Source organism: Neofelis nebulosa, chromosome 4 (genome assembly GCF_028018385.1).
Source record: "Neofelis nebulosa isolate mNeoNeb1 chromosome 4, mNeoNeb1.pri, whole genome shotgun sequence".
NCBI classification, from domain to species: Eukaryota; Metazoa; Chordata; class Mammalia; order Carnivora; family Felidae; genus Neofelis; species Neofelis nebulosa.
Genome location: NC_080785.1, coordinates 54,898,057 through 54,907,671, shown reverse-complemented (window position 1 = coordinate 54,907,671; position 9,615 = coordinate 54,898,057). Strand labels below are relative to the sequence as shown.

General features: G+C 40.9%; 1 long non-coding RNA gene across 2 annotated transcripts in view; it reads right to left on the bottom strand.

The window, feature by feature from the left end:
* Positions 1–215: 215 nt before the first annotated feature.
* Positions 216–9,615, bottom strand: part of LOC131509292 (uncharacterized) — a 33,239-nt gene continuing 23,839 nt past the window's right edge. For both annotated transcript variants that reach the window (XR_009260414.1, XR_009260413.1), the window contains exons 2-3: positions 1,846–2,261; positions 216–532 (exon numbers count right to left, since the gene is read on the bottom strand). This is a non-coding gene — a long non-coding RNA (uncharacterized LOC131509292). The remainder of the gene's footprint in view (positions 533–1,845; positions 2,262–9,615) is intronic.

Below are 9,615 nucleotides of genomic sequence, written 5' to 3'. Positions count from 1 at the left end.
AAGAGGCTTCAAAATTCCCCCCTGATATTCCATTCCAGGGTTTATCAAATTCACCTGAAAAAGAAATTTCCCCTCATATCTAATCTGAAACCCCCGTTCGATGACTCAAGCCATTGCTTTTCTCTCTCAGCTTTCAGTGAAAATAGGAAATGGTGACTGCATTTGTCCTTATCGAGAGCAATTATTTTCCAGAATGTCTAGAATGATACACACTCTGCAAGTTAAACGCATGTGTGTATTCTCTCTCACACCCTCATATACACATACACACACTTTCAGGACAGTCTAAACTGGCATGGCACATAAACAAACATTACATTCTGGGCCTTCAGCTCAACTGAAGAAGCCATTTGGAAAGCCCATCCCATCCTTGGCGGCTCTGAAGCACTTTCAACCCCAGGTGGTTTGTCTCACCTTTCCAGCAGCGCAACCATCAGGAGCATAACCTTGAGCAGGAATCAGAGCTGGAGATGTTGCAGGAAGCTACCTCTTGGACTGTTCCAGTTGAGACAGGAGTGTATCACTCCCAAACCTTGAGAAAAGGAAAGAGAACAGTTTGCTGATGTCAACACATTGTGAATGATACATTGTGACAAGAGCTTTTCCACCTCTCTCCTTTTAATCCCTCCTCCCTCCCTCCCTTCCTCCCTCCTCTTTTTGTTGTTCCTTCTCTTCATCCTCTCCTGCCCTGTCCATCATCCTCCACACCATTGTAACCAACATTTATTGTGCATTTACTGTGTGTCAGACACTGTTCCGAGAATGCTGCATGTAGTCGATTCTCACACAAACTCTAGGAAGTGGATTATACTAACACCATTTACAGTAGTTTCTTCCAAGAGCTCTCTCCTTTACTGGCTGGGCACCAGATAGCCTCTAGATGCAGCACTGGAACCATAGAAGGGTTTTCCTGCCCTTAGAGAAGCCTGGGGGCCGGGGATAGTGGGGACGTGCTCAGGAGCCTACCATGACTCAGGGACCAAGGCAGCTGAGCAGGGTAGAGTGTTGTGCAGACCCCAGGCTTTATAGCCTAGAGCAAAGGCTATCATGTCTCCACCCACAACCGTGGACAGTCATGCATTCCAGATGACTTCCAATTGTCAGGGTCTGCATCTCTGCATCTGAGGGTGTTTGTTCCCCAAATCAGGCATTCAACCAATGACTCTTGGACATTGGTGTATAAATACCCAGCTCCCTCAGCTCTTGAGTGGGCTAATTTTGGGTCATGAATTATGTGCTTTTTCTTTTGGAGATCAAACCACAGTTGCCAGTGTAGTAGCTGATGTAATAATGCATCCTTCATTGGCTTCCTTACTTCTCCTGGATTACTCTCCATGGCCCAGGACATTATTTGAGCACGAATCCTTGTCTCAGTGTCTCCTTCTGGGAAAAGGTTACTACGGCAGACTCTAAAACAGACCTCTTTTAATTCTAGCTCCAGTGCTTTCTTTCTGTATGATCTTTGAAAAGCTATCACTCTCTGAAAATGGGGAAATCTGGTATAGGGCTTAGACGTTTTTATATATAAAGTTCTGGCACACAAGCCCTCCAGAAATGGTCATTCTTCCTGTTACTCTTTGCTGAAGGAGATGCTGCTGTTATATGGTCACTGTTCCTATTCCTGAACAACTATAAAACATCTTTTCCCTCCTCATTAACACTTCTGGAAACTTTAACACCAAAGGCTTAAAGCTGACTGTTCTCCAGCCTAGGACCAGGAAAGCCAACAGCAAATTTGACCCATTGTAAAGACCTGATGTAGCTCCTCAGAGTTCAAGTTCTATTTCAAAGAAATAATTGCAAGTGATTTTCCACGAATGAGTTTTGTCAAATTGTTCCACCCACCTGCTAATTCAGGGATGCTAATTCCTTCTTTGGGTAGAGTGCTTTAATGTTGTCAGAACCTCTCCATCCAATGTTTATAATTGCACGTGATTCTCATGTCTGATCTTTGTGCCAAGAAAGGATCGGTTGTGCTTCATGGTGACCCCCCACAATCTCAGTGGATTAACACAACAAATCTGTATTTCTTGCTTGGTCTCTCGTGAGTCAACTGGGGGATCTACCCCATGTCATCTCTGCAGGATCTACACTGGCAGAGCGGCCATCACCTGGAACATGGCTGCTCCTTGTGGCACAGGAAGAGAGCATTCAGGAGTGTCCCATTCTAGCAACTCATCATTGTGCCCAAAAGTAGCACTCTCATTTCCTCTCACAATTCATTGGCAGGGTCTGGTCATGGGGTCAATCCTATCAAGCACCTGGAAGGCAAGCAACAAGAAATTGTTGTTGAATAGAAGTAGTGACTACCGCCATATTATTTCACCCATTGTATTATGGAAGACATAAGAAATGGCGAGTTCCAGTGCTTTCTTAAAGTCATCCAGAGAGTTTGGGCCTAGGATTCTGTTGTGGTTCCTTTTCCCTGAGATGCCTGAAGAAGACTACATTAGGAGGCAATGAAAGTCTGGTTTCTTGACTATCTCTTTCTACAACTCAAAAAGCCTAAATTATCTTTGTAATTGTCCTACACACAGCAATCTCAAGGTCAAGGACTGAATGGTCAAAAGAATTGAATTACTGGAAGAATTTAGGGATCAGGTAATAAGGGTTTTTTTGTTTTTTGTTTTTTTTGAAAGCAGTAGGTTGTGTAAAGAAAGTGGCCCCTCCCTCTGCCCTATCTTCTTGTCCCCAGAATCAGGTACAACTCTACAACTAGTGGAATTGTAAAGCCTATATTGCCAAAATGTGGTGTTCTCCTCTGCAGTCTTGAAGCTTCTACCCAGTAGCATCTTGGAGCCTGCTCACATCAGCCTTTAAGAACCGACTGTGTGCATCCTTTCCCAGTGCCACATTCGGGAATGTCACAATGGTGGCTTGAAGTTGGCCACAGGAGCAATATTTACAGCACAGAAATTGTAAAAACTACAAATTAGGGCCTTTTTTTCCTCCCAGACAGCTGGTTGTTAAAAATGTACAGGTTTCTATGCTTAATCCTTCACATGCAGTTGGCTTCTCCCTCATGCTCTTGCATACCACGTGGGCATACATGGATCCCTGAGGACTGGCGAGAGACTTTGCTTTATCCCTTTTTAAAATTCTTCCCTTTCCCAGCATATACTTCGATGTCCTATACTATTTGCCATGCATTGTTCTGATTACTTACATGTAAAAAGTCTCTAATCCCTACGAGGAAGGCACTATTATTTTACAGAAGAATAAACAGGCACAAAGAGGGTAGGTAACTTTCCCCAGTCACACAACCAGGATTTGAGCCCAGGTGGTCCAGTTCTAGCGTCTAGACTTATAACAACCATACTCCACTGTCGGGCTCTCAGAGCACACAAGAGAAGAAAAGAAAGATTTTGATTCATCAAAAAAGGATGTTAAACACCATTTTTTCCCCCTGAATATACAGTATCAATTATGCCTGGCCATGTAAAGTGGATTTTTTTCATTTAATATTCGTTCATGGCACACTGGCTATATGCTAGGCTCTGTGCTAAGTGATGACAAGAATACAAGCCTGACAGTAATAGAAAGTACCATTTACTGTGCTCTTATTAAACAGGCACCACGGCAGGTGCTGAGGGGCTACAAAGATGATGATGATGATGACCGATACGATGACAGCAGTAAAAGCTACATCACCTGAATGCTTGATGTGTGCAACACACTGCTGGTCATTACATTTCAGTTTTGCCACACCTTGTGAGACAAAGATTTTTCATTTTTTGCCCATGTTACAGGTGAGGAAACTGGGGCCCAGGGAGGTGTCAGCACACCAAAGAGCTCACAGATCAGGCTGCTCCTGTATACTCTGTCTACAAGGCAGTAGAGTTAGACTCTTTGGGGTTCCCCTCCATCTCCTTCACACCACAGCTAGGTGCTTCCATCTGTGTCCAACTCAATTCTGAAAGATTCCCTTTTGATCTTCGGGAGAGCTTTGAGGTTGTCAGTCTAACATCTTGAATATAGATATAGTGAGAGGAAGTCCAATAAACCAAAAGAAAAAGGATTTTTCCAAGCTTTTTGTAAGAAACGTGAATCACTAGCATTCTGAAGAAGCCTATAATAGGCACAGATGTACATGATATTCACCGAGTTCAGCACACGGTGCTACTGAGACCAGAAACTCATTACATGCTCAGTACAGGGCTGAAAACCAAAGTAGGGACCTCTTCTTCCAATGTACACCCGACTTTGTAATTAGAACCTCCTATGGGAACGTTTTCAGTACGAACAAAACCTTGCACTTGGAGTTACCACAGTTAACATTGAAATGAAATGCCACTATCAAACAGTGGGACAAACTTTTAAACAAATATGCTAGAACTTAAATGTTTATTTCAATGCTTTTATCTTTAAAGATGTCACTGTAGAAGGTTATTCTCTTGTTTAACTAACAGTGTTATCACTTAAAAATATTGATAGCCCTATTTTTAGAGTTGTTTTCAGGTTTAATCTAGAAAACACAGAAAATGCAACTCTGTGTGCAGGTGTGTTTGTGTGTGTGTGTGCTTCTGTGTGTTCCTATGCACTCCATATTTCTGGTTCTCTTTAATAGCTCACCTTACTGAATAGCTTTGGTTCCAAATGACTTTATGCTCTTTCTAAAATTAAACTACCTGCCATAGATATTATAACCAATAATGGAGAGCCAAAGAATATGCCACAGGCTCTGCAGGGCAATTCCAAAAGAACGGTCCCCAAAATGACTTGAGGGGTAACTTCATTAAAATATTCAATGAATATTGAATATTCACACACTCAGTGGTAGGATTTAAAAAAAATTTTTTTAATGTTTATTTATATTTGAGAGAAAGAGAGAGAGAGAGAGAAAGAGAGAGAATTAGCAGGGGAGGGGCAGAGAAAGAGGGAGACACAGAATCCGAGGCAGGTTCCAGGCTCTGAGCTGTCAGCACAGAGCCGGACGTGGGGCTTGAACTCACAAACCGTGAGATCATGACATGAGCTGAGGTTGGACGCCCAACCGACTGAGCCACCCAGGTGCCCCACTCATGGGTAGGATTTTTAAAAAGACTTTTTAGGGGTGCCTGGGTAGCTCAGTCAGTTAAGTGTCCAACTTCAGCTCATGTCATGATCTCACAGTTCATGAGTTCAAGGCCTGCGCCCAACTCTGTGCTGCCAGCTCAGAGCCTGGAGCCTGCCTTGGATTCTGTGTCTCCCTCTCTCTCTGCCCCTCCCCCACTCATGCTGTCTCTCTCTGTATCTCAAAAATGAATAAACGTTAAAAAAATTTTTTTTAAAGTTTTTAATCTTACTGCTTTCAAAAGGATTCAAAGCAGTCATTGACCATTTAAATTCTCACATCAGTTTATCCTAAGATTTCACATGACCAAGTTTCAGAGAAATACTTGTTTTGTTTCAATGAAAAGGAAAAAGATGAAGTTTTATGTTGAAGGATGTGAAAAGGAGATCTTGGGAGGAAAAGAGCATGAAAAGTCTCATTTAAATATAGATTTAACATAATAAAAACATGACAAATACATGAGTATATAAAGATTGCATGCAAATCTATGGGAAAAAAGTAGTGAGATCCCAATAAACGGGTAAAGGGTGCAAACAGACTAGTTCAACCTTGCTTCTTCAAAAAATGATTAATACATAGAAAAAAATATATTCAACCCTAAGAATAGTCAGAAAAATGTAAATTTAAAAGCTATCATTTGCCCCAATGAAAGTAGCAAAGTGTTTTTTGGATAAAATATTCCATACTGGCCTACGTATGGTGAGATAAACTCTTGTGTGTTCCGCTGGAGTAAATATAAACAAAGACATCTTTTCATGAAAACAATTTGGTGGTTTGTCTCAGAAGCTGAAAAATATCTGTAACTTTTGACTAAACAACTCTATAATAATTTCAGGGTGCTGGCTTCAGTACAATGCTTTTTATGAAAAGGACATCCTCCAAGCAAAAGACCAAAGGCAGGTATCCCAGAATAGTTCACTGCCTATGGTTTGAAGGTCATCATAACCTTGTCTATCAAAAACTAGTACTGGATTAACTGACCTAATGATTAAAATTTAATTCACGGGAAAGAATGCTTTCCCACCTATTATTCACATGCTCTTTAAACCCACTAACTGCTAGGTGGGCAGCATGAAGTTGTTTTACAAGGAAAAAGTTAGCAAGCCGTCTACCAGCCGGGGCTGTCTACTAATACTCGTGGTGTTATTTGTTGCACCTGATTATGGCTCAACAGAGCAATCACTGTCTACAATATGTCAAAAGGAACCATGCAATTAAGTCAATTCAGGCCCAAGGTCAGTGAATTCAATGAGACGAACAAGGTTTAAAAAAAAAAAAAAAAAAGTCAGTTGGCATCACATGAAGCAAAACGGATTGATTGACTGAACTTCTCACTTTTCAACTCATTTGCATAGTATTCTGAGCAGTCCAACCTGCAGCTGTTTCCAGCTACACTACCTCACTAGAGCCAAAAATAATTGTTAAAAAAATCAGCTATACATCAAGGAACCACTGCTTCCATTCTGACTGGCAGTCTCCCAAGGCACAGCCTACATGAACTGCAGGAGCCGGAAGGGGAATGGCATCCAGCCTTACGCCAGAGCAGAAATCCTGAGGAAAATGAGCCCTTCACATCTGAATTCTAAAGAAAAAACAAAAGGAGCAACTTCTAACAAAAGCTACTCTGCTGAAATCAGCCATAATTCGCAGCTACTTCCCATTACATATATATTTTTTAAACTCTTATTTTTTATTTTTATTTTTTTTTATTTGAGAGAAAGAGAGACTGAGTGAAGGTGGGAGAGGAAGCAGAAGGAGAGAGAGAGAGAATCTTAAGTCTGCTCCAACCTCAGTGCAGAGCCCGAGGTGGGGCTCGATCCCACAACCCTGGGATCAGGACCTGAGCCAAAATCAAAAGTCGGGTACTCAACGGACTAAGCTACCCCAGGCGCCCCTCCCATTACATATTCACAAATGGTTATGACAGCCTCAGTGGCTACAACAGTTTCCTCAGAACTGGAGACTGTTGTGTTACTGTTGTCTTCCCTCTTTTTTGTCCTCTCTGGGTATAGTCATCCATTAGGCTAGAAATGTGTGTTCTATTAACACCTCCAAAGAAAATAAGGCATGCCACCAGCCCACTGTGGAAGGAAAGTACTGCCTTGGAGGTAAGGAGTCCCAAGTCTGGTCTCAGGGATTTCATTTACAGTAAAGACCTTGGGCAAGTTACTCTGTTGGGCAGCTGTGCACTGCATGAAAAATGGAAAGTTTGAAAAGTTCCATATTCAATAGTATGAAATCCTTCCCTAAATGCAAAATAAAATAAATAAATGTAATTTAGTTGAAATGCATAGCTAAGCTTACAAGAAAGCAAAGGGAATCCTCAGAAGACCAAAAAAAATGAAGTGAGAGCAAGAAATCAGAATTTTTTAAAAGCGGTGAAGACAGTTTCCAGGGGACGTTTCCTGATATTCACTCCCCAGGAAGAAAGAAACGATGCCTTGGGCCGTTAAATAGTATCAAGTCGAAAAGCAGATACTCCCTTCGGCCATCCTAACTCCATGAATTAAGTTCAATCTCCAAAAGGCTACCTACACCTTGAGGAAAGGGGTGACAGCAAAAACAAGAACAAAATTGTTGTGTGAAGGCAGAGCTATGACTCCAGGTGAATGGGGAAGCAGTCTCCCCTGAGAATTTGTAACTTCACACCAACCTGCACTTATTCATTCATTCATTCATCAAATATTTATTAAACACCTACCATGTGTTGGGTTGTGAGCTAGACATCGAAAATCTAGCAATGGACAAAGCAGATCAGCCCTGCCTTGAAGGAGATTATATTCTAATAGCAGAAGATAGACAATAAAAAATATATATAAATCAGGTGATGATAAATGCTAAGAAAAATAAATAAAAGTAAGGATGATAATAAGTGACTGGGTAGGAGTGGAGCTTTCTATAGTTGGGTGAAGGAAGGGCTCTGATGACATAACTTCCTTTTTCTTAATGTTTGTTTTTGAGAGAGAGAAAGAGAGAGAGAGAGAGAGAGAACAAGCAGGGCGGGGCAGGGGGAGAGCAGGTAGAAAGAGGGGGACAGAGGATCTGAAGTAGGCTCTGTTCTGACAGCAGATAGCCTGATGTGGAACTTGAACTCACAAACTGTGAGATCAGGACCTGAGCTGAAGTCGGACGCTTAACTGACTAAGCCACCTAGGTGCCCCCTGGAATTAGTATTCTTATATTAAAAAAAAAAAAAAAGACCCCATAGAGCTCCCTAGCTCTTTTTACCATATGAACACAGAGCCAGAAGATACTAGCTATGAACCAGGAAGGTTCACCAGAAAGCAACCATGCTAGTGTCTTGATTTTGGACTTCTACCCTCCAGAAAATAAATTTCCTTTCTTTATAAGTCACCCAGTCTGGACCCTTAACCAGTAAGGAATTCAATCAATAATCAAAAATCTCCCAAAAAATAAGAGTCCAGGGCTGGATGGCTTTCCAGGGGAATTCTACCAAACATTTAAAGAGGAGTTAACACCTATTCTTTTGAAGCTGTTCCAAAAAACAGAAATGGAAGGAAAACTTCTAAACTCATTCTATGAGGTCAGCATTACCATGATTCCAAAACCAGTCAAAGACCCCACTAAAAAGGAGAACTATAGACCAGTTTCCCTGATGAACATGGATACAAAAATTCTCAAAAAGATACTAGCCAACTGGATTCAACAATACATTAAAAGAATTATTCACCATGACCAAGTGGGATTTATACCTGGGATGCAGGGCTGATTCAGTATCCGCAAACCAATCAATGTGATACATCACATCAATAAAATAAAGGACAAGAACCATATGATCTTCTCAATAGATGCAGAGAAAGCATTTGACAAAATACAGCATCCTTTCTTGATAAAAACCCTCAAGAAAGTTGGGATAAAAGGATCATACCTCAAGATCATAAAAGCCATATATGAAAGACACACTGCTAGTATCATCCTCAAAGGGGAAAAACTGAGAGCTTTCCCCCTAAGGTCAGGAAAACAACAGGGATGTTCACTCTCACCACTGTTATTTAACATAGTATTGGAAGTCCTGGCCTCAGCAATCAGACAACACAAGAAATAAAAGGCATCCAAATTGGCCAGGAGGAAGTCAAACTTTCACTTTTTGCAGATGACACGATACTCTATATGGAAAACCCAAAAGATTCCACCAAAAAACTGCTATAACTGATCCATGAATTCAGCAAAATCTCAGAATATAAAATCAATGCACATAAATTGGTTGCATTTATATACACCAATAATGAAGCAACAGAATGAGAAGTCAAGGAATCTATCCCATTTACAATTGCACAAAAACCCATAAAATACCCAGGAATAAACCTAACCAAAGAGGTAAAAAAATGTATATACTGAAAACTATAGAAACCTTATGAAAGAAATGGAAGAAGATACACAAAAAAAAGGAAAAATATTCCATGCTCCTGGATTGGAAGAACAAGTACTGTTAAAATGTTGATACTACCCAAAGCAATATACATATTCAATGCAATGCCTATCAAAATAACACTAGCATTCTTCACAGAGCTATAACAAACAATCCTAAGATTTGTATGGAA